Source organism: Sinohyriopsis cumingii, chromosome 4 (assembly GCF_028554795.1).
Source record: "Sinohyriopsis cumingii isolate HCF-2022 chromosome 4, ASM2855479v2, whole genome shotgun sequence".
Lineage (NCBI taxonomy): Eukaryota > Metazoa > Mollusca > Bivalvia > Unionida > Unionidae > Sinohyriopsis > Sinohyriopsis cumingii.
The window spans coordinates 18,003,685-18,028,486 of record NC_142964.1 but is presented as its reverse complement, the minus strand read 5'-3'; the positions used below and the strand labels follow the sequence as shown (position 1 = coordinate 18,028,486).

At 34.4% G+C, this 24,802-nt stretch overlaps 1 protein-coding gene across 1 annotated transcript in view; it reads left to right on the top strand.

Annotated features, from left to right (window-relative positions):
* Positions 1-211: 211 nt before the first annotated feature.
* The window catches only part of LOC149800703 (uncharacterized), a 99,584-nt gene continuing 74,993 nt past the window's right edge, over positions 212-24,802 (top strand). The window contains exon 1 of the mRNA XM_089954742.1: positions 212-542. The gene's annotated coding sequence lies outside the window, so the exon portion shown is untranslated. The remainder of the gene's footprint in view (positions 543-24,802) is intronic.

Below are 24,802 nucleotides of genomic sequence, written 5' to 3'. Positions count from 1 at the left end.
CTATGTCGAGTCCTAATTTAAACGCGTATTATGAGTCACATAATGGGAACAATTTAATCTTCGTATTCTTTAGGGCTGGGGGGAGGGGACTTTATGCAGTGGTTTGGGTGAATCGAATCCAAACAGCAAATCACGGTATTATCTGAAGGGTTTTCAGCAATATTTTATACGTTTTCATTTAAGATCTAAACAGTGGACAGAATAGAGATTGAGCTAGTAATACCAATGGGTTTTTCAACTACCATAACTTCTTTGGCGTTTGTATTTGAGATCTTATAAACTGTTCAAGCCCCTTATTGTACTACTATTTGTAATAGAACGTATTTTGATGCCCCAGACAACTGTGTGAATTATGTATTATGTGCCTCTCGACAAATACTGAAATATGGATTGCCACCACTTCTACATCAAACAATGGAGATATGTCAATACGAAACATAATCTTAGCAATTGCCTAGACACTATGTAAGGATTGACTTTAACGTCCTCACATATCTATTTCATGACAAGATGAGTGTCGGACTTACCAGTTAAGCACAAAGGTAGGTATAATCAATCTACCAGTAACATATTTCCACATGAAGATCGATTTAAATTTACTTTTACAGGTATTTCGGCATTTAATTTTCTGACAACTCCGCTGTTTTGTCAGTTAAGACTGACCTTAGATGAATAATTGTTGCATGGACAAAACTATACATTTTTAAAACATTTTATTAGTTACTGTGAAATATTTCCTTCATTTAGTTGACATATTTCATGATCAGCCATTTCACTATTATTATAATTTTTGGCGAGGTGGGGTGAGGTCAGGAATCTATTAGAGCTGGGATTATTCCTTTTATCTTTTACCTCAAGATAAAAATATTTCAAACCAATAAAAGGGGGTAGGGGCATGCTATAGAAATACTATTTTATTTCAAGCTATTGGAGAGCAACAATTGTTATTCATATAAGAAAATGATCCCACCCCCACCCCCATCCTGAAAATTAAATGATCGGTTGCTTACCCAGTCTACCACGTACCTATTTATTATTTCTGCATACGGATCTATAGCACTGCTTTCAAATGTTTTATATATTAATGTCATTTAAGAAAAGACAAGATCTATAATTCAAAACATCTTAATAATTGTATGGGGGCACAACTTTAACAATAAAGGAAAAATGAGGCGCAATTTTTAAATCTGTATTAATCGTTGGCGTATATTTTCAATACACGTTATATTTTAAATAATTTAGTTAACATGGCGCTGATTTAGACTCTACCTGCTTTTGAGACTTTAGACTGAGCGTTATTTCGTTCGTTCGTTCGTTAGAGAGAGAGAGAGAGAGAGAGAGAGAGAGAGAGAGAGAGAGAGAGAGAGAATTAGCAATTAAGACAATGTTCATTCGCTTATCTGTTTACTTTTATTCTATTTCAAAATAACTCATGTATTTATGCACGTTCAATATGCTTCATAGATCTCAAGGTGTTATGTAAATTAGTTGATTGGATGGGTTTTGATAATTAATCTGACACTCTGATTAAAGACTCCAGGGTGTTTTTTGATAATTAACCTGACACGATGATTAAACACTCCAGCGTGTTTTGATAATTAACCTGACACGATGATTAAACACTCCAAAGTGTTTTGATAATTAACCTGATACGATGATTAAACACCCCAAGGTGTTTTGATAATTAACCTGACACGATGGTTAAACACTCAAGAGTGTTTTGATAATTAACCTGACACAATGATTAAACACTCCAGGGTGTTTTGATAATTAACCTGACACGACGATTACACACTCTAGGGTGTTTTATAATTAACCTGACACGATGATTAAACAGTCCAGGGTGTTTCGATAATTAATCTGACACGATGATTACACACTCTAGGGTGTTTTATTATTAAGCTGACACGATGATTAAACATTCCAGGGTGTTTTGATAATTGACCTGACATGATGATTAAACACTACAGGGTGTTTTGATGTCGGGGAGTATTTTCAAACGCATACACCAGTCAAAGTTGACTTTACACTTTTAGGCAAACAATAATTGCTTTAGAAATTATCAAAGTTGAAAATGGTAATGTATAGATCTTTTATTTTTAGTACAGAAAAGAAAAACAGATAATACATAAAACTGAAGAGACAAACTACCAAATGAATGAATATTGTCTGCACTTCGACGTGCAAAACTTTTTTCTCTGAGAATAAATACTATGTGCATGTTTATTTCTTTGTTGATCCCCATTTTAGTTAGAGAAAAATATAGTGTTCATGTTGTTATTAATTGAGCAGTGTGTTGTTATTGAATAAGTAATCAGGCGACATTGTCTTAGTGTGCTGTGGATATGGATTGAGCAGTGTTTTGTTGATATTGTCTGAGCAGTGTATTGTTGATATTGTCTGAGCCGTGTGTTATTGATATTGTCTGAGCCGTGTGTTGTTGATATTGTCTGATCTGTGTGTTGTTGATATCGTCTGATCAGTGTGCTGTTGATGTTGTCTGAGCAGTGTGTTGTTGATATTGTTTAAGCAGTGTACCGTTGATATTGTCTGATCATTGTGTGCTGTTGATATCGTCTGAGCAGTGTGTTGTTGATATTGACTGAGTAGTGCTTTGTTCACATTGACTAAGTTGTGTGCTGTCGATATTGACTGCGTGGTGTGATGCTGATATTGTCTGAGCCGTGTGTTGCTGATATTGTCTGAGCAGTGTGGTGTTTATATTGACTGAGCAGTGTGTTGTTGATATTGACTGAGTAGTGCGTTGTTCATGTTAACTAAGTAGTGTGCTGTCGATATTGACTGCGTAGTGTGCTCTTGATATTGACTGAGCAGCGTGATGTTGATATTATCTGTGATAAAGTTCTGAAATCTCCTTTATATTAACATATGACTAAGAATAGTGAAATATTAAAATAAAAACTTTGTCACGTTTGCCCAGCCCCAGTTAGTAAGTCGTGTATAAACAAAGGTATTATTACAAGGCATGGTTTGATGTCTGAACATAGCCGCAGGCTAGATTTAATCTCTTACGCAAACTTACCGTGACCAGAGAGAAGATCCGGCATCTTGAATAAGCAGCGTTAGATCGAGCGATCTCCCACCTATTTGTTACAGCTTTGTCCAAAGATCAAAGGATCCCGCGAGGAACGGAGTGCTTCCTAAATCAGTCCTCAGTTGGACAGACAACAAGAAGGACATTGTCCGCTAAGTCTGAACGAATCGGATCAAAGCGACATCCAATCGGAATTGAGACGGAGTGATAACAATTTTGATCTGACTTCTATCTTCTAACTATCAACCAAAAATTTAGTCTCGCCTAGGAAGATTGATGAGCAATATGGGGTCACTCCGAGAGAGCCACTCGTAATTTGGCGGTAAAACTTAGAGAGGAGACTGTAAGGAAAGACAAAGCTTTGTAACGGTCAGTAAGTTGTTTGCTTGATTTTTGCTGAATATTACGGCATTGTAATTGTAATTATGTGTAGTATGTATACGTAATTAATAGGATCGTTTAGAAAGTAGAATTACTTTTGTAGTGCTAATTTACATGCGTATTTGAGAAATGAGTTTTAGTAGTATGTAGAGAATTATATAGATTGTTAGCTTGTGGTCAGAATTAATTTTGTAATTGCTATTAGGTTACTTCGTAGTAACCTGGTGCATTTATTCTTGTCATATGTTTCATTTTACACGTGCTTGAATTGGGAATTTGGAAAATGGTTGAAGTGTGTAAGATTAGTTAATATGGATGCATGGATATTTGAATAGTTTTGTACTTTGTATGAGTTGTAATGTAAAGAAATGTATCTGGTTGCTCTGATATTGTTTAATATAATGGAATTAGGAATATGAATTGATGTGACGCAATTTATTGATGTATGTATGAGAAGTAATTGATACCGCGCTTTTATTACGCTGTTGTTTTACCATACAAGAACGTATGAGTATTTCGAAATGAAGGAATACGTGACCGAAGAAATTTAATAACCGTTATCTGATGATAGGCTGGGTGTAGTGTGAGATGAGAGGGCTAAGGAAGATATTTTGCAGTCCTTGTTTTTTCACAGGAAGCTTATTGGAGGACAGAACTTCCGGTTCAGATAAGTCCAGAGTCTCTAAGAGGGGAGTCGTAAGTGCGATTAGCAGTCAGGGTCGAAACGTCTAGTTGGTGGAGAGAGTCGAGGAGAAGGAGAAAAAGGGTTTGAGGAGGAGAAAGTGGAGTATAGAGAAATCGAGGAGGAGAAGGAATTTGGAGAAAGTCGGGAGGAATAGGAGAAGGAATTTGAGGGATAGAAGAGAAGAACACACAGATGAGTAGAATACAAGGACAGGTGGAAAGCTATCTCACACTATAAATCAAATGATGCAATAGGCTATCACAGGGTCGAGCGGAAGGAGAGGACTTGGGAAATTTTTAATCATTTGATTATTGAATTGTCATTAAATTGTTATTCGCTGAATTTCACATTTTTGCATATTCAATAATTTAACCGTCGGCACTGCTGAATGGGGGCTCGGAGCTCTTTCACTAATTTAACTTCCATCCAAAATCGAGCTTGGGTGGGACTTCTATAAAAGTTTAAATAAAATATTGAAAGCACCCCACCCCACACCTACCATAGTGACGGCATAACAACCCGTCACACCACAAACTTACTCAATCAACATTAAAATAAAGACTTGTCTCTATTAACCATACAAATGACTTGTGTCTATCAACAGTTGAATAAACCGTATTTACATGTATACAAAAATAATTTGCCACTCCGAATCATACAAAATGTGAATGGGAAAGACAAACTGTTTCAACTGAATTACGAACAACTCAGATTCAGACGAACAATGTTTAAGCCATAGACACTTTAGAGACCATGACGTAACTTCACTTCCCCCTCCCATCCGCCTTGCAAAATCCTCAATCTGAAAACTTGGTATTTTGGATTCCTTTCTTGAATGCATTCGTACCATTAGGCCCTTCCACCACCACTGCATTGCGAGGGCAGCGGGGCCAGTAGTTACGACAATGAATGGAAGAAAACGGATGCAAAAAATTAAAAGATAAAATGTAAATAATAACAGATTATGACACAATACGAGAGGTGATCATGTCCAGGACACCTGAGGTATGTATTTAAATCCACGACCACAATTTTACTTACTATAGCCTGACTTTCCGAGTGTAAAGACTTGGCATAAGTTACTATAGAATTCTTCACACGCTTCGAGCAATCCTCCGGAATCCTTATTAGGAAGAGAACTACATTATATTTATTAAACCACCCAAAACTGAAAATAGGGATTTTCCATGTCTATATGCAGGAACCATTATTTGGAAAATGCTATCAAAATCCGATTTAAATTTAATGTCTCGCCCTTTTAAAAACCCTTATGTAAATATTTTTAATCTAAATTTAAAATTTCGATATTACGTCGAGATTTCATTCAACAAATTGTCATGATATGACGCAAGAGCTTGTCTCCATGGAAACCAGCCTATAAGATGTATTGCATCGACAGCTCGTCTCCATGGAAACTGGTTAATAAGATGTATTACATTGACAGTTTGTCTCCATGGAAACTGAATTGAAATTATCATGAATATCCTTAAATAAATCCTCGCAGCAACCTAACTTTTTGTGGATATGGAACCTGGAATAAATGACATTTTCATCAGAATAAGCCTAACAAGCGAAAAGGCATCAAAAATGTCCAAGACAAAACAGACAGCTATGTGCCATTTACAACTTCCATGTTTATGTTCAGCAACAAAATGAAATAGCATGATGGTAACACTGACAAGAGAATAATAATAAAAAGCGCAAGACGAATTAATATTGTTTACTAATTTCTTTGCAAATTTTGATCTTTTTAAATTTAAAAATATTAGTCAGTTCATTTATAATGTAGCTGCCATCACACAAATTCGTACCGCAATACTCTAATACTCTCTGAGCCTCGTGAGGAGACAAATAATGTAATACCGCCACTGGGATTTCCTTACCGTAGTACAAAGATCGATAAAGATTATTTTCTGACCCGCATTTTTCCAGTTAATTTAAAATATATGCATTTTAGTTAGCAGATTCAAAAGACAATATTCATCAGGTACTACTAATTCCTCTAACTCTATACAAAGATCGTCGGGTTTAACACTCTTTTATGAAAACCTGAATAATTATCAAAGCAGAATCTAACTATATATACCGCTCGTAGAAACAGAAACAAAAAAAAAATCAAGAAAATGTTTATAATTCGTATGTGTTGGAAGCATTGTAAAATGATAGTCGAGAGCAACATTCTGTTGTTTTCAAAATACTGCGCATGAATGCGAATATGTTAATTAGGGCATTTGGGCGTCCTGTCCACCCTGAGAGAACAGGTTCTGCGCATGAGAAAATAGAAGTATAAAACCATTTGATATTACTACTGTATTATCAGATTTAATCGATAGATGTCATGTGAAAATAGCAATAAGTAATATATTGTAATCGGATAACTATCAACTTTCATCAGTTTGGAAGAGGTTCCATGTTATGCAACGTTACAATACCATACAATACTCGGTACAGTTCTGACGATGTGTGTATTGACTGAGGAGATTTCTAATTTATGGTTTTATTAGAAATGTATATTTTATAAGGTGGAAATATGATAAATATTGATATTACTAGTGCAGTGAAAAGCTAAATGGAAATATTGTGGAATAGCATGTGGACTGGTGAAATAACAACTCTGGTTGGTCAGTGCAGGGAATTTCATTTGTTACAATGTTTGATTCAACTAGGGTTGAATGGGGGTGTTTGACAAAGTTTGATGAACGCAGGTCTGGCTTAACACATTTCTGGCTGCTGTGTTCTTTGTGGTAGCTCTTGAGAGAGTCTAGATTTTTGTAGCCACTGATGTGTAAAGTTTGGATGGTTTCTGTTCTAGTTCGTTCCACGTACCATGGCAAATTTCTTCCTATCCAGGTGTTTACATTATTAGCATTTTGTTCGCTCTAGAAAGAAGAGTTTGGTACTATATTTTGCAGTATCTGATAAAATAAACCCCAAAAATAGAGCTTTTCATCGACGTTATAAGTTTTTAATAAAGGAAATACCCTGAGAGCTTCATCAAACGGTTGGACCGCTCCGGTGGCCTAGTGGTTAGAGCGTCCGCCTTGGATGCGGGAGGTCTTGGGTTAGATCCCCGGCCGAGTTATACCAAAGACTTTTAAAAATGGTACTAACAGATGCCTCGATTGGCGCTCAGCATTAAGAGGTTAGTATTAGGACTGGTCGGCCTGGTGTCAGGATAATGTGACTGAGTGGGACATCATGCTACATGTATGATGCATGATGTCCCAGTGATAGACATCACTATAAACTGCCACACTGCAGACATCTTAGCGATATGACTGAAAAAATGTTAAAGCTACGTTAAAAATCCAAATCAAACACACACACACACACACACACACACACACACATCAAACGGTTTCCAGTTTAATGATCATTTTATAGACTATGATTAAAAACATGCATTTTGTCTTTGACAACAGGATTGCGATTTCAACATGTTCTGTAACATACAGATAAATACCCATAACAACCAGTTTCTGAATGCTATGTGATATATAGGCAAATCCCCATGACGACCAGTTTCTGGTTGCTCTGTGATACACAGGCAAATTCTCACGACGACCAGTTTCTGGTTGCTCTTTGATATACAGACAAATCCTCATTACGACCAGTTTCTGGTTGCTCTGTAATATAAAAGCAAATCCTCATGACGACCAGTTTCTGATTGCTCTGTGATATACAGGCAAATCCCCATGACGACTAGTTTCTGGTTGCTCTGTGATACACAGGCAAATTCTCATGACGACCAGTTTCTGGTTGCTCTGTGATATACATTCAAGTCTCCATGACGACCAGTTTCTGGTTGCTCTGTGATACACAGGCAAATTCCCATGACGACCAGTTTATGGTGCTCTGTGATATACAGGCAAATCCTCACAACAAAAAGCTTCTGGTTGTTTAGTGATATACAAGCAAATCCTCATACCGAAAGTTTCTGAAATAATATTAGCAATAATACTTTTGAACATAGCTAATGCCCTCACCCCTCCACCCTGTTTTGATTGACAACACAAGACTTAAATTAAATTTCAACTCCAAACCACACTTAAATAATTCCGATGTCCTGAACTTATTGTTTCAATGACCAGTCTTACATGACTAACTACTCACATCTGCTGAATAAAAATAGGCATAACCTTAAAACAAAAGACACAGAACGGGATACACTGTATGAAAGATATCAATAATCTTAAAACAAAAGAACAGAACGGAATACACTATGTGAAAAATTGCTTAATTTTAAAACAAAGGAATAAAATGGAAGACGCTGTGTCAATAATATGCTTCACCTTAAAACAAAAGACAAAGAACGGAAGACACCGTGTGAAAAATTGCAGAATCTTAAAAACAAACAACACAGTACGGAATATACTGTATGAAAGATATCAATAATTTTAAAACATAAGACACAGAACGGACGACACTGTGTAAACGTTATTTTATGTTATTTAATATAAAACGCTCCAAAGGGTTCAAGCAGAATAAGTGTGAATAGCTCGCAAAGAACACTACCTTTCAACTAGAACATATTTAACTAGATTTTCTTGTTCAATGACAATGACGGTACCGATTATAAATTTCTTTATCACACTCAGGTTGCAATAAGCAGCATGTAAAATATAAGTATTTCACGTTGCATGCGTGTACATTAGCTAAGGTCGATATGCTGTTTCTCACAGCGACCGCAATTTAACTCAGATTGACAGCAATATCGCAGTCAGTACTCCAGTTTAGTACGAACAAGTTCAAACACATAAATGTTGATATAATTGTAAAGACAGGATATAAATCATAATTAATGGAACACAAACTGATCTATAGTTAATTCATTACGTTACAATGACTAATCGTTGGTGCTTTTCTCTTTTTAAAATAATGGAAAGAAGAGAAAACATATCGAGTAAAGATGATTTGAAATTGATGAAATTTTTATAAAAGAATATCATAAATTTTATGAAGTTGTCTTAAAGCGCCAGATTGCTCTGGACTCAATAATTCTTTAAAATTTGGTCCATTTGGTGTGGTTATGGGAGTGTTTGGGTAGTGGTAGTTTTCTTTGTTCCCTGCAAAAGATAAATTCAAGGATATAATGAATTTCATCACCCATCAGCAAAAAGTGCACAATCTTTCAAGTCTATTCACATTTTCCCATCTTCCCTTCTCTATGGGTAAACAATGATTACGTATTCGAAATTTTATTATGTTTGTCTCAGATGTTTTTGATAAGGTTTTTTTTTTTAAACAAAGTTCTCATTATCATTCCGTTTTTAAAATTATATATGCATGGGATATTGTCTAGTTATTAATGGACGATTCCCATGTCTATATAAACTGTTCGTGAAGTCTTCCCATTAAGTCTTCCCATTAAGGCTATATTTAACAACGATGTGTTGGGAATATTTTGATTAACCCAAATAAATTGAACCCCGTTTCCGATGAGATGTTATAAATACTCTCTATCTGTTTATATCTGCCCAGACCATTATTATATTCCTGCAGGAAACTCAGATAGGTTATATAAGGCAGTTTCATTTATTTACCATTAATGAGATTGACCTAACAGTCAGCCATTTCTGATTTTCATTTGTGTATGTAGAGGGGTTCAACCCAGCTCTCAATAAAGCATATATGTTTGTGTGAATTGTTTAACTTTTAGCACATATTTTGGAAATTCATAATGAAAGCGTTTCAATCGTCATCTAATTTTTAAACCCCAGAATTGTACGAACTGGAACTATTTCCATATCAAAATGATCAAGATGACAGTCAGTGGGCAAATTAAAGATTTAATATTCATTTCTTAACAAGGTACATAGCTTTACTAGCGTGACTAATTAGATTCTTCATTGCCAATAAAGGTCTACCATTCTTCGTTAGAGTCAATATTTATAATTTCTGACAATTTCAAGTTCCGAATTCAATACCCAAACAGTATTGACGATTTAAGAGTCATTCGTCCAAAGACAAATTAAAAGGCTGGAACGCACTGTGATTCTTTGTGACAATACCATTTAAAAGGGTTATACTTCCTGTATTATCAAACACCGTTTACTCAAGAATGTTAAAAGGTTCTTTTCTATTATAATATAATAGGTACAGGAATGATGACAGACACCGTTTAGAAAGGAGGTTTGATAATAAGTCACGTAAACCTCTTTCACGACTAACTAAAATACTGTTAGTTAAGAGGACACAAAATTGATTTAGATTTTAAACCTTGGAATTTAAATTACAATGATGCATCAGGTAAATAATCAAGTTATTAAAAGTCATTCCGCCGACCTAGGTAATTGTACTGCTTTATACCATTTACACGAAACAAGGTCAACTTTCTGACAAGTGTTGATTATGCTAAGCTTGAAGTTAACTGACATGATTTGTAGATATATGACATAAAAAGTCCGAATGAAAACAAACTCAGCTATTTGTTTCAATTTTAGAGCTTCACAAAGGAAAAAAGTCCTTGTTTAGAACAACTTAAGACCCGAATACATATTATAGTTATATTCATGCCTGCGTCTAATTGGGATAAGTGACAATTTTATATTCAAGCTCCCTTCTAAGGGTGATAGGTGACAATAGTTTGGTATCCTGGATTAATAATTATATTTTTCAATGTTTGACCTGAAATGGATATTCGTACTTAATAACGTAAACATGTTCACCATTCAGATCTTAATTCAGTGTGTGTGTGTGTGTGTGTGTGTGTGTGTGTGTGTGTGTGTGTGTGTGTGTGATTTCGATTTTTAACGTAACATATAATTCAGAATACATACTCCATACTGGCAAAATATAGCCCTCCCTATTTTCTTCCCTCCATCGCCTTGTCGCAAGGTCTACACTTACTTTTCTTCATAGAGCACATTTTCTTAATATTGCAGACACATTCCTGTCATCTATAGTGCATGCCAGAGCTGTAAACATTCTTATGCAGTGTAGAAGATGATCATGAACAAAACAATAACTATTTCCGTTAGGAGGTAATTGGTATTGCGTGCCTTGTATGACAGCCATTTAAATGTTCGGCACTGCTTCTAAATCAACATTAACAAGCTTTTTTTTTACAGTTGGGGTAAAATCGATACAAAAAATTACAATCATACGAAGTACCTGGATACACCGTCACTAATCTTTCTTATCTGAGTTAGATAAATCCCTGTACTTCTAGAAAGCCATGTAAGAAGGTAAGAATACAACTTATTCATGTATTAAAATTGCCTTTCGAAATAATTCTGCCCTCAGTTAATTAGAATTAATTTTAATCTGCAATAATTAAAATGGTGTTGTTCCTAGCCGACTCATTTATAGTGTCCCTACTAAACACTTTTAGGGAACAAGTGGTCTTTGTTAAATACTTTCTTTATATATATAGATGTAACTATGTGTATACTACATTGGTGTATAATACACTGCTTGGACTCTGATAATTCTTAATCTTCATCGTTCAAACATTTTAACCACATGCATCTGAGCTAAGAATTGAATGAAACAAGACATTTTCACTTTTGCTTAGAATGTTCCATACTGATATTTTACTACTAATGATAATAGTTACATTTACATCATTATGTTTCTTATCATCATCGTCGTAGTGATCATGACTATTATTATTATTAGTAGTAGTAGTAGTAGTAGTAGTAGTATGATTGTTGTTGTGTTGTTGTTGCTGTTGTTATCGTCATCATCGAAAAACATTAAAACCTCACGTATTTTTAGTTATTTTTATAGTTAACACAATGCACGTTTTGGGGTCTACTATTTTGTTCATATAATCAGTTCTTGTCACGCTATGTTTGTGTTTGAGTAAACTTACAAACTGTTGAATTTTTTTTATATTTTGCGTTTTGTTTCACCGATTATTCTAATTTAGAAATCAAGCCGAGAGAAATCTCAAACAGGAATGAGCTGACCAATATCTAGACTACATAAGGCTTTCTTCTTTTCTTAGAATTACGATATCGCGCGCGTGTGCGTGGGTGGGGGTGTATGTAAAACACCGGAGTGCCTTTGCACAAATGTCATCAGTACTGGGGTGGGGGTGGGATCTAATTACAATAAATTTAGTCCTTGTCATACACTACACCGAGTCAACAACCTTCATTGTCAAATCAATATGTAGAAATGTGTGGAAATGTACAACAAACTTCATTGTCAAATCACTATAAAGAAACGTGTGGAAATTTACAGCAATCATCGTCGTCAAATCTGTATAAAGAAAGGTTTGGAAATGTACAGCAACATTGATTGTCAAACCAACATAATGAAAGGTGTGGAAATGTAACACAAGTATCACTGTCAAATCGATATAAGAAATGTATGGACATATAAAAAAAGCATCATTGTTAAATCAATATAAAGAAAGTTGTGGAAATGTACAACAAGCATCATTGTCAAATCAATATACAGAAAGGCGTGGAAATGCACAACAAATTTAATTAGATAAATATTAACGAAAGTTAATTAACGGTTGAAGAAATACTAAGTGTACAGGCAGAAATTTAAGTATGTACCGATATATTGCAAAGCATGAATCTGAGCACCGATTTCTGCATTCGGTTATTAACATACGGCAATAAAAGTAAAATAATTTTTTTGTAGTTTAAGTGCCAAAATGTCTTTGTCTGGAATGGTATTTGCGTGTGAAATTACGTGTATATATATGACAACAGGCAAAATAGTTACTTGATATCATGACATACGGGATATCATAAAATAGTTACTAGATATCATAACAGCTTCTGGATAAAAAAAAAATAGTTACTTGATATTTTACCAAGACAATATTTTTTTTTTCTTCAAAATTATAATAAGTTGGATTTTAAACCTCATTGTCACTTAAAAAGTACGCTTAATAGTGTACGAGCTGCCTATTAAAATTTACAGGGACCTGATGTGGATTTTACCAATTTTGCCATCAAAGCGGATTTGACTGAGTGGGTTGAAGTTGACTTCGACCCGGGCGAGCTTTTCATTTTCTAAGATCAAATTGGGAAATATAAAACACCAAGAGTAGCCGTTCAAGGTGTTATTTTAAAGCTGTGAGGTGGCATCGGGAGAAACCCGGCAGATACCAACTAAATCGGTAAATCAGAGACTCTGATATCTCCATGGTTTTTATTAATTGCTATACTGATATCTCCATGGCTTTTTTAATTGCTATATTTATATTTCCATGGCTTTTAATAATTGTTATACTGATATCTCCATGACTTTCATTAATTGCTATATTGATATCTCCATGGCTTTTATTAATTGCTATACTGATATCTCCATGGCTTTTATTAATTGCTATATTGATATCTCCATGGCTTTTATTAATTGCTATACTGATATCTCCATGGCTTTTATTAATTGCTATATTGATATCTCCACGGCTTTTATTAATTGCTACATTGATATTTCCATGGCTTTTATTAATTGTTATACTGATATCTCCATGGCTTTTATTAATTGCTACATTGATATTTCCTGGGCTGCGGAGAAACATTATGTAAATACACAGATTGCAGAGTTTCCCTCACCACCACGCCTATTAACTTCAAGGTGACTTATTCAGTGGAATATTTAGCGAAGAATGGTCTGAAATGTATGATGATGATGATGATGAAGTACATGGTCGACTTCTTTTCATTACTGTCTGAGATGATATTGATATACCTAGTTGTAACAGCGTAAAGGTACATGGATCGTATTTATGATAAACGGACATTGACACCTGTAGAGTGTAATAGCAATAGTTTAAGTGGATCTGCATCATATATTAAAATAACACCTATTACAGAAGACAAAACTAGATAATATGTTATACATACGGTATCAGTATCATTAGTCACCCGAGATGAAATACAGTTCGTAGGACTTATTGTCTGTCCAAAAGGGGACTTAACTGCCCTAGGTGTTTGTGTTTAAAATTTAACAAATTCGTCATTATATATAAGTGATCGATTCCGAACACGGTGATGAGTTTACGGAATGTATCAACGTTGTATTGGAGAGACAAAGCGGATGCTAACATTGATAGTAATTTCATTTCACGTGTCGAAGAATATCTTCTTCAAAATGATGGTGTTAACGTACCCGTATGCTCAAACATAATCTTGTTAAGGGTCAAATAGAAATCAACATTTGGAACCAATCGGATCTACAAATTCCAACTCAAAGCTAGTTTGCAATGATTGCAACTGCAACGCGAACACGCTCACGTACGATCTTAGGTTGCAGTCAGGTGTAAAAGAACGCAGGGATTGTTTCTACAATGATGAAGTGGAGTTTACTAATAATTTAACCCGCTAGCATTCCCGTTAAGTTTGTTGAACAAACATTGACTCAACCCAAGAAAAGAAAAATCTCTATTGTTATTAAAAACGGACGCAAAAGTCCGTGTAAAAGTTCTTGGAAGAAAATAAGAACGGTCGTGTCTGGCACCAGTCAACTGAGTCAACGGAGCTATCAGTTCAGTATTAAGTGAACGTGGTGCTAGGTCCCCAGAACGAACAATTGCAGGAGACTTAAATGTTCTCCATATTCATACTTTCTATGATTGTATGACATTTGTACAAGTAAAAATGGGTAATTAGTTGGAAGTGCGTGTGCGTGTTGCATCTGAACCAGGCAAACTTATCGAGCAGTTTTACTTCGCGATCGTATCATTAATAGAAGAACTGATACACCATCAAAATTACTGACACGAGGAAACAATAGTTGAAGCAGAACAACAGATGCTAGATGTTATGGCCACAAAAACTATTTTACTCGCGAAATATAAAAACTTGTGTAGATACTTTTTGCGGGATCAACGCCACGACCACTGTTGAGTTTGCTGTTCCTGGAACTTTGACCACAACAACCATCAAACGTACAACGATCGAATTTTTTGCCAAGACAGCTGGTAGAATAATCTCGCTACGATTGCATTCGTGAATACGTCTGTATTCAGTATGTATCGCAGTACAAAGCAGTCTCAGTACAGTCAGAAAGGACTCACGGTACTAATTCAATTCCCATAGTAAACTTATGCAAACACCATGATATTAAAAATTTCAATAACTTAAAAGTTTGCGTGCTCATGATCGAACCTGTATTTATCAGTATAGATGAAACTTGGATGGCAGCTTCTGTGTTGAGGAAAGGATATGAGCCGCGGCATTTTCTGGACAAGCATGTGTTTGAAAAATATGCTTTCAATTCCGCACCAAAGAGTCAGGAGCTAATTTTGGTAATGAGTGTTCCAAACTCAAGACTGATGAAGGACTCAAAATTTCATCAATAAAACGTCTCTATTTTTATTTCACTTACAACTAGGATAAGCTCTGAAAAGATTCTTTTTCCTAACACATAACTTACATTATTAACCAATCCTGGTCAGCCAAACCCATATATACTCTATTTTATGTTCACTCATTTTCAGGCTGGTTCCCATTTTTCCATATCCTTAGTACCGTGTGTCCGGAAACTGCACTCGGCGGCTGTCGAGGATAAAACGATTACTCTGGCTAAATTCGAAATGAAGCTGGTCGAACGAGAAAGCACCAGCGACTCCGTACACAGATTACATTACGGGGCGTTAACGACCCAAAACAATAACTGATTTACAGGCAGTCTGCCAGCACGTTTACTAGTGTTAGCAACGGCTATATTGAGGCGCATCGTGAGAACTTCACTTATGGGGCTACACTCATATGGCTGATAAGTAGTGGCTTGTTTGGTTACTTTTCCTGGTCAAGGTTTTCTACACAACGTGACTTTCCTCTCACATTGAGCTCCTCTTGGTAACTTTTCTTGGCTGGCTCGTGTATGTGATGTTATGACAAAGGTATGGTGCGGGAGGGGTGTGAAGGCGTTGTGTGATGTTATGACAAAGTTATGGGGAGGGAGGGGTGTGAAGGCGTTCACCTAGATCAGTAACAAAATCCAATGTCCCGCTCCCACTGCAATGACAAGCGTGGATTACTACTCACTGATTAGCAAAATGTCTTCTACAACCACACGTGTTTGTAATTCACGATTAAAACGGTTTTCTCGAAACAGTGAAGAATAGTAAATTTTGCTTGTCCCAGTACCCCTAGGGCAATCGATTATAATTATGGTCGTCAACATTTTCATAGTAATGCTGAAAACAAAAAAAGATTCAAGAAGGAGGGGCAAGGAAAATTCAACAGCCAATCAAGTACAGTGGGCAAGCTTGATTAGACACGATGAATGAAAGGGATACAGATTATCTGCTTAAGTTATGAGAGTCTGAATAACGCATTCATATATTGATTTCCCAGAATACACGCGGATTTTGTTGACCAGTTCAGATAGAAGTTTGATATGACTCTTTTTAACATAGAAAGAAGGGAGTAAATTTGAAACGAATATGAAGAGATGAAACAAGGAGAAACCATAATGGACTTCACTTAAAAGGAATGTAAAGAGATGAGACAAGGAGAAACCATAATGGGTTTCACTTAAAAGAAATGTGAAGAGATGAGACAAGGAGCAACCATAATGGTCTTCACTTCAAAGGAATGTAAAGAGATGGAAAAAGGAGTAACCACAATAGGCTTCACTTAAAAGTAATGTAAAGATATGGAAAAAGGAGAAACCATAATGGGCTTCACTTAAAAGGAATGTAAAGAGATGAGACAAGGAGAAACCATAATGGGTTTCACTTAAAAGGAATGTAAAGAGATGAGACAAGGAGAAACCATAATGGACTTCACTTAAAAGGAATGTAAAGAGATGAGACAAGGAGAAACCATAATGGGTTTCACTTAAAAGGAATGTAAAGAGATGAGACAAGGAGAAACCATGATGGACTTCACTTAAAAGGAATGTAAAGAGATGAGACAAGGAGAAACCATAATGGGCTTCACTTCAAAGGAATGTAAAAAGATGAGACAAGGAGAAACCATAATGGGCTTCACTTGAAAGGAATGTAAAGAGATGAGACAAGGAGAAACCATAATGGGTTTAACTTAAAAGGAATGTAAAGAGATGAGATAATGAGAAACCATAATGGACTTCACTTAAAAGGAATGTAAAGAGATGGAACAAGGAGAAACCATAATGGGCTTCACTTAAAAGGAATGAAAAGAGATGGAAAAAGGAGTAACTATAATGCACTTCACTGACGTACCAGCAAATATATATTGCGTAAATAGAATTTCATGTTTTACATTTTGTCTCGCATTTCATAAGATCATACTTTATATAGTCGTCAACTTTGACAAAATACCCTACACTGGCTATCCATTCGATCCAGAATCAAACACAAAATTTGTCGTCTGTGCTACGTTTCAATGTCGGACTCTAGTCCAACATACCTATCCGACCTCACCCATGTGTACACACCAGCAAGATACTTACGTTCCTCTTCTGACAGTCGTATACTCATTATTCCCACTATGAAAACAAAGTCATATGGACAGCGTTCTTTTGCATACCAGGGCCCAGCAACGTAGAATGAATTGCCCACTGAACTTAGACACAAAGACACAGTGATCACATTCAAGAGGGCTCTCAAAAACTCACTTATTTCGACTGCAAGAACAAACTTAAAGACCTAATAATGTTTCCTACCTTAAATATTCTCAGCATGTTTTTTTTAATAATGTTTTCTAATTTCATGGTGTTTGTTTTTGTAATCATATCATTATATGTTTTTTTTATCTTATAGGTGTTGTCTAATGTTGTAAAGCGCTTAGAGCTTCTAAAGATTAGGCGCTATACAAAGTCCTCATTATTATTATTATTATTATTATTATTATTATATGATCGTATTTCATTCTTGCTGATTCCACAAAATCATTCGGTTTAAACCCATTTGTAGCTGACTTGAATCACCTTTGTAGAAGAATTTAACAATGTATCTATCTTACATTGTCATAAAAATGTGAATGAATGTTTTGTATAAAGTTAATGTGAATGAATGTTTTGCATAAAGTTAATGTGAATGAATGTTTTGTATAAAGTTAATGTGAATGAATGTTTTGCATAAAGTTAATGTGAATGAATGTTTTGCATAAAGTTAATGTGAATGAATGTTTTGCATAAAGTTAATGTGAATGAATGTTTTGTATAAAGTTAATGTGAATGAATGTTTTGCATAAAGTTAATGTGAATGAATGTTTTGTATAAAGTTAATGTGAATGAATGTTTTGTATAAAGTTAATGTGAATGAATGTTTTGTATAAAGTTAATGTGAATGAATGTTTTGCATAAAGTTAATGTGAATGAATGTTTTGTATAAAGTTAATGTGAATGAATGTTTTGTATAAAGTTAATGTGAATGAATGTTTTGCATAAAGTTAATGTGAATGAATGTTTTGCATAAAGTTAATGTGAATGAATGTTTTGTATAAAGTTAATGTGAATGAATGTTTTGTATAAAGTTAATGTGAATGAATGTTTTGTATAAAGTTAATGTGAATGAATGTTTTGTATAAAGTTAATGTGAATGAATGTTTTGCATAAAGTTAATGTGAATGAATGTTTTGTATAAAGTTAATGTGAATGAATGTTTTGCATAAAGTTAATGTGAATGAATGTTTTGCATAAAGTTAATGTGAATGAATGCTTTGCATAAAAGGATGAAGGAAACGTTATATATTTAAAGTATAGATACACATAACCTCAAGATATGTTTCGGCATAGATCCATAAAACTTAAAGGCCGACCACTACAAGTTTGCCCCCCACCCCCCGAAAAAATAATTCTGGGGGTGCCCCCGCCAACATCCAAACCAAGTAAATAGATTTAAACATAGACCTGAATATACCAGAAACTACGTGTACATCATCAAAACTTATAATGCACGTATTGCGATATATTTATTGGAAATACTCTCCTGGCGTTTGGACGTTATCGATGAAAAAATTAACTATTCACCTGTTTTCTTTACTAAAGTCATATAATATCCTTGACCGATCTTCCAATTCACTTATTGTATCACAGAAGTAAGAATAATGCATTGGATAGACAATGTAATAATTTCACAATAGTTAATTGAAGTGAAAAGATAAAATTAGTTTGAAAAAATTGTATTCCTCGTTACATACTCCATACAAAGTAGAGGTTTTATTTCGTCTGATATATTGTCATGAGTACTAAATCTAAGGGCTTTAGCAGGCAGTAAATCTCACTGTAATGCGTTTTGTGACAAACTTGATTTATATCACTATAGCATTTCACAATATTAACCATGAACTTTAGTCCCAATATCAGTTTATTGGTTTTCTTACATCGTTAGTCCCAATATCAGTATATTGCATTACTTACATCGTTAGTCCCAATATCAGTATATTGCATTATTTACAATGTCCTTTTTTCGCTTTCAATGCCTTTGTTAGCGTGTAATTTACGTGACATATTATATTTACCCTTAGATACGTTACTGAGAGGTAGGGAAAGCAAACAACTTTTAAATTGGTTTAATATACAACAGCTCCTCTATAGTTTTCTCTGTTTGTAGAATAAGGCCCACGCAACCGCTCCGGTGGCCTAGTGATTAAAGCGTCCGCCTCGGATGCGGGAGGTCGTGGGTTCGATCCCCTCCAGAGTCATACCAAAGACTTATAAAAATGGTACTAACAGCTGATTCGCTTGGCGCTCAAAATTAAGAGCTTAGAGTTAGGACTGGTCGGCCTGGTGTCGAGATAATGTGACTGGTAGGGACACCATGCTACATGTCTGCGGCATGATGCTCCAGTGCTCGACATCACTATAAACTGTCACACTGCAGACATCGGAGCGATATGTCTGAAAAATTGTTAAAGCTACGCGAAAAATCCGAATCACACACACACACACACACATATCCCCCTACGTGTTATCTAGTATGATTACCACTTTATAACATGAACAATATACCCACGTTTTACCCAGTGCAATGACCACCTATCTATTTATAAAAGGAACACCATCCCAATGTTGCATCAAGTACGATGATCACCTAATCTTCCAATCTGTTTATAATATGAACAAAATCACAACGTTTTATCCAGTACGATGACCACCTAAGCTTTCTATTTGCAATATAGTCCTTTAAGCCTTGAGGAGGAAATTATTGAAAGTAAACATTATATATATATATATATATATATATATATATATATATATATATATATATATATATATATATATATATATATATATATATATATATATATATATATATATATATATATATATATATATATATATATATATATAATACAAATCATATGCGAATAACAGTCCTTTCAAGTTCACTGGATCTAGCAAGGGATCGCGTGTGTCAGGGATTGATTAAGATAAACGAAATAAACTGACAACGAACAGTGCACAATTAATATTTAATGTGCCTGGGCGATTTCGACTCTTTAATGAGTCTTTTTCAAAAGCAAATACAAAACATTAATAAACAAATAAAACAGAAAAACGGTTATGTTTGCAAAACAGTACATGGCTGTTTCTACCGGAATTAAACCTTTCAATTTATTATGTTTCAGCTAGTTTATTTCAACGTGTTGCGGATACAGGGAAATATTTTTATTGACCTAGAAATCGATGAGCCATAACGACAGCTATTCTTTTATATAGATTTATGTAAACGCAAATTATATCCCGGATATTTCATTGTTATAGTAGATTATAGGCTTATAAGCAAATTTAGAGAATTATTTAAACGAAAATGTGTCGGCCGCACAAGATAATTTTATTTGTGCATGTTTTCTTTTTCTAGTCTTCTTGAATTAAACCGCTTGGTTTCAAAGTTCTAAGGCGGCGTATCCAGTAAGATTCCTTTTCTTTTCTGTTTTGGGAACTCCAGTTGGGCTTACGAGCAAATGCAGTAAGTGTAATATCACTGAAAGTGTGGCCAGGGTAGAAGAAGCCTTCTGCGACTGGGCTTCTGTACAGCTTCTTTGTAATCCAATCAGATCTATGAAGGTTGATCGTTTTGTGTAGCTTTTCAGGTTCTCCAACATACTGAAGGCTACAGATCTTACATGCGATGAGATAAATTATATTCTCTTTTTGGCACGTTCTGTTTGGACCATATATATTTACGTGTTATATATATATATATATATATATATATATATATATATATATATATATATATATATATATATATATATATATATATATATATATATATATATAACACGTAAAATCCATTGCTATCTTTAGAGGAAACTGATTTTATTTACCTAAATAGACTATATTTACTTTTCGTGAAAGCTTATGGGTGTATGTGGAGACAAAAGGCATTTGTTTGCAATTTGTTGTCATTCTTGTCATCGAAAAATACACTTGCCAGTTATTGACTTTAAAGTTGAAAGATCTCACTGGGCTATAGTATGTCGAGTACATAAATATAACATTAATGGGCGAGTCACAGTACAATGGAGGGTAATATTCATTGCAATTTCAATCTATTTGTTCGATCTTAACACTTTGGTGACAAATCAATGGACGGTCCACTTCCATTAAGTACTTTACTGAAGCCATTATAATTCGATGGCAATCTTCTTCTCGTTGATTCAAAGCAAGGCATGCCTAATTGAAATGAATTGGCAGAAAATATGGCAAATTTAGCTGGCGTAGTTATAAAGCCTGAACAATCATCCACCGGTGAACTTGCTCTTAGCTATCATTTGGCCACTCGTCATTTTTTAATCGGATGTTTGTTTAAAGTGTCAATCAAACACTTCAATGCAATTTCATATTTCAATTCCAACCATAAATTCAACAAGCGAGTGGTTATCGTCACCTCGTTCACTTGGGAAATAAGCCATTCATTCGTAGTGTGTCTAGTAGATAGGAGTAAAAGTAATGCCCGTGTAAAAATATGTCAAATCAAAGTTGTATTGAAAACGTCAATACATAAGATCAATCGTAAGACAATTGCCAGAAATCGATGGATAGTCCACTATCATTTGTCAAAACCCCTTTATTCCCATTTACATCAAAATATGGATCTATTTTTATGCTGTCGTAAAATTAAAATTATGATCAAAGTTTATAAGTAATATTGACAAAGCCATCAGTCCGCATTATGAAAGAAAGCCATCTTGGCAACTATCTTTTATAAATGTTCGATTCTTGTGAAAGAGACGACATTAAACTGCGTAGTTTTTGATGACTCGAAGAAATGTATATCACAAGTTTTAGTAATCTTAACAACATGGCATGCCAAGGACATATTTGTATATCAGAAAACCAGAAGAAAAAAATATCGACAAAGAAAGAAACGTTTCACATAGTCATAAAATACCGTTTACACTTAAATGCACATCCTTTTAATGTTCACACAAACACGTACACATTAAATATTATATATATATATATATATATATATATATATATATATATATATATATATATATATATATATATATATATATATATATATATATATATATATATATATATATATATATATATATATATATATATATATATATATATGTGTGTGTGTGTGTGTGTGTGTGTCTGTGTGTGTGTGTCTGTGTGTGTGTCTGTGTGTGTGTGTGTGTCTGTGTGTGTCTGTGTGTGTGTGTCTGTGTGTGTCTGTGTGTGTGTGTCTGTGTGTGTGTGTGTGTGTGTGTGTCTGTGTGTGTGTGTGCTTAATCTCGCACTTATTCCACGTGCAGGCATTGAATAGTCTGGTAGATTGTTCAGTAAGACATTGCCCTTAACTGTAATTATAGATTCCAAGCTTGCAAAGAATGACTGAGCATAGCGTTCACACGAAACACCAACTTGTCCTGAAATTTTGTCATCTGTTCTTGACAATTGCTGTCGAAATTTACAGCTGTAGCTGGTGAAATATAGAGCTGTAATTTATGATATTTACAGCCCAAGTACACAGTGTTAAGACCAAGCGCATACTGTTAAGCTGCAATTTATGAAAATTACAGCTGTAACTGATGACATGTACAGCTGTAACTCAAGATATGTACAGCTATGATTGATGAAATATATCGTGGCAACATTAAAATATAAAGCTGTAACTGATGCATTGTACAGCTGAAACTGATTTGTTGTGACAGTTATTATATTAGCAAAACCTATACGTCTTAGGAAACCAAAACAGCCAGTAGTCTATGTGGCATAACTTATCAAAACACGAAGTTATTATTCTACGTAAGATGTCTTAGCAAAGAATAGATTTTTTAGTCTATATAATATGTCTTAATAAGGCATGGAGTTTTTAATCTATGTAATATATCTTAATAAAGCACGGAGTTTTTAGTCTATGTAATATGTCATCATAAAGCATGGAGCTTTTAGTCTGTGTAAATATGTCTTCATAAAGTACAGGAGTTTTTAGTCTATGTAATATGTCTTCATAAAGCACAGAGCTTTTAGTCTATGTAATATGTCTTCATACAGTACAGGAGTTTTTAGTCTATGTAATATGTCATCATAAAGCATGGAGCTTTTAGTCTGTGTAATATGTCTTCATAAAGTACAGGAGTTTTTAGTCTATGTAATATGTCTTCATAAAGTACAGGAGGTTTTAGTCTATGTAATATGTCTTCATAAAGTACAGGAGTTTTTAGTCTATGTAATATGTCATCATAAAGCAGGGAGCTTTTAGTCTGTGTAATATGTCTTCATAGACTACAGGAGTTTTTAGTCCATGTAATATGTCATCATAAAGCATGGAGATTTTAGTCTGTGTAATATGTCTTCATAAAGTACAGGAGGTTTTAGTCTATGTAATATGTCTTCATAAAGTACAGGAGTTTTCAGTCTATGTAATATGTCTTCATAAAGCACAGAGCTTTTAGTTTATGTAATATGTCTCCATAAAGTACAGGAGTTTTTAGTCTATGTAATATGTCTTCATAAAGTACAGGAGTTTTTAGTCTATGTAATATGTCTTCACAAAGCACAGAGCTTTTAGTCTATGTAATATATCTTCGTAAAGTACAGGAGTTTTTAGTCTGTGTAATATGTCTTCATAAATCATGGAGCTTTTAGTCTATGTAATATGTCATCATAAAGCATGGAGATTTTAGTCTGTGTAATATGTCTTCATAAAGTACAGGAGTTTTTAGTCTATGTAATATGTCTTCATAAAGTACAGGAGTTTTTAGTCTATGTAATATGTCATCATAAAGCATGGAGCTTTTAGTCTATGTAATATGTCTTCATAAAGTACAGGAGTTTTTAGTCTATGTAACATGTCTTCATAAAGTACAGGAGGTTTTAGTCTATATAATATGTCTTCATAAAGTACAGGAGTTTTTAGTCTATGTAATATGTCTTCATAAAGTACAGGAGTTTTTAGTCCATGTAACATGTCTTCATAAAGTACAGGAGTTTTTAGTCTATGTAATATGTCTTCATAAAGCATGGAGCTTTTAGTCTATGTAATATGTCTTCATAAAGTACAGGAGGTTTTAGTCTATGTAATATGTCTTCATAAAGCACAGAGCTTTTAGTCTATGTAATACGTCTTCATAAAATACAGGAGTTTTTAATCTATGTAATATGTCTTTATAAAGTACAGGAGTTTTTAGTCTATATAATGTCATCATAAAGCATGGAGCTTTTAGTCTGTGTAATATGTCTTCATAAAGTACAGGAGTTTTTAGTCTATGTAATATGTCTTCATAAAGTACAGGAGTTTTTAGTCTATGTAACATGTCTTCATAAAGTACAGGAGGTTTTAGTCTATGTAATATGTCTTCATAAAGTAC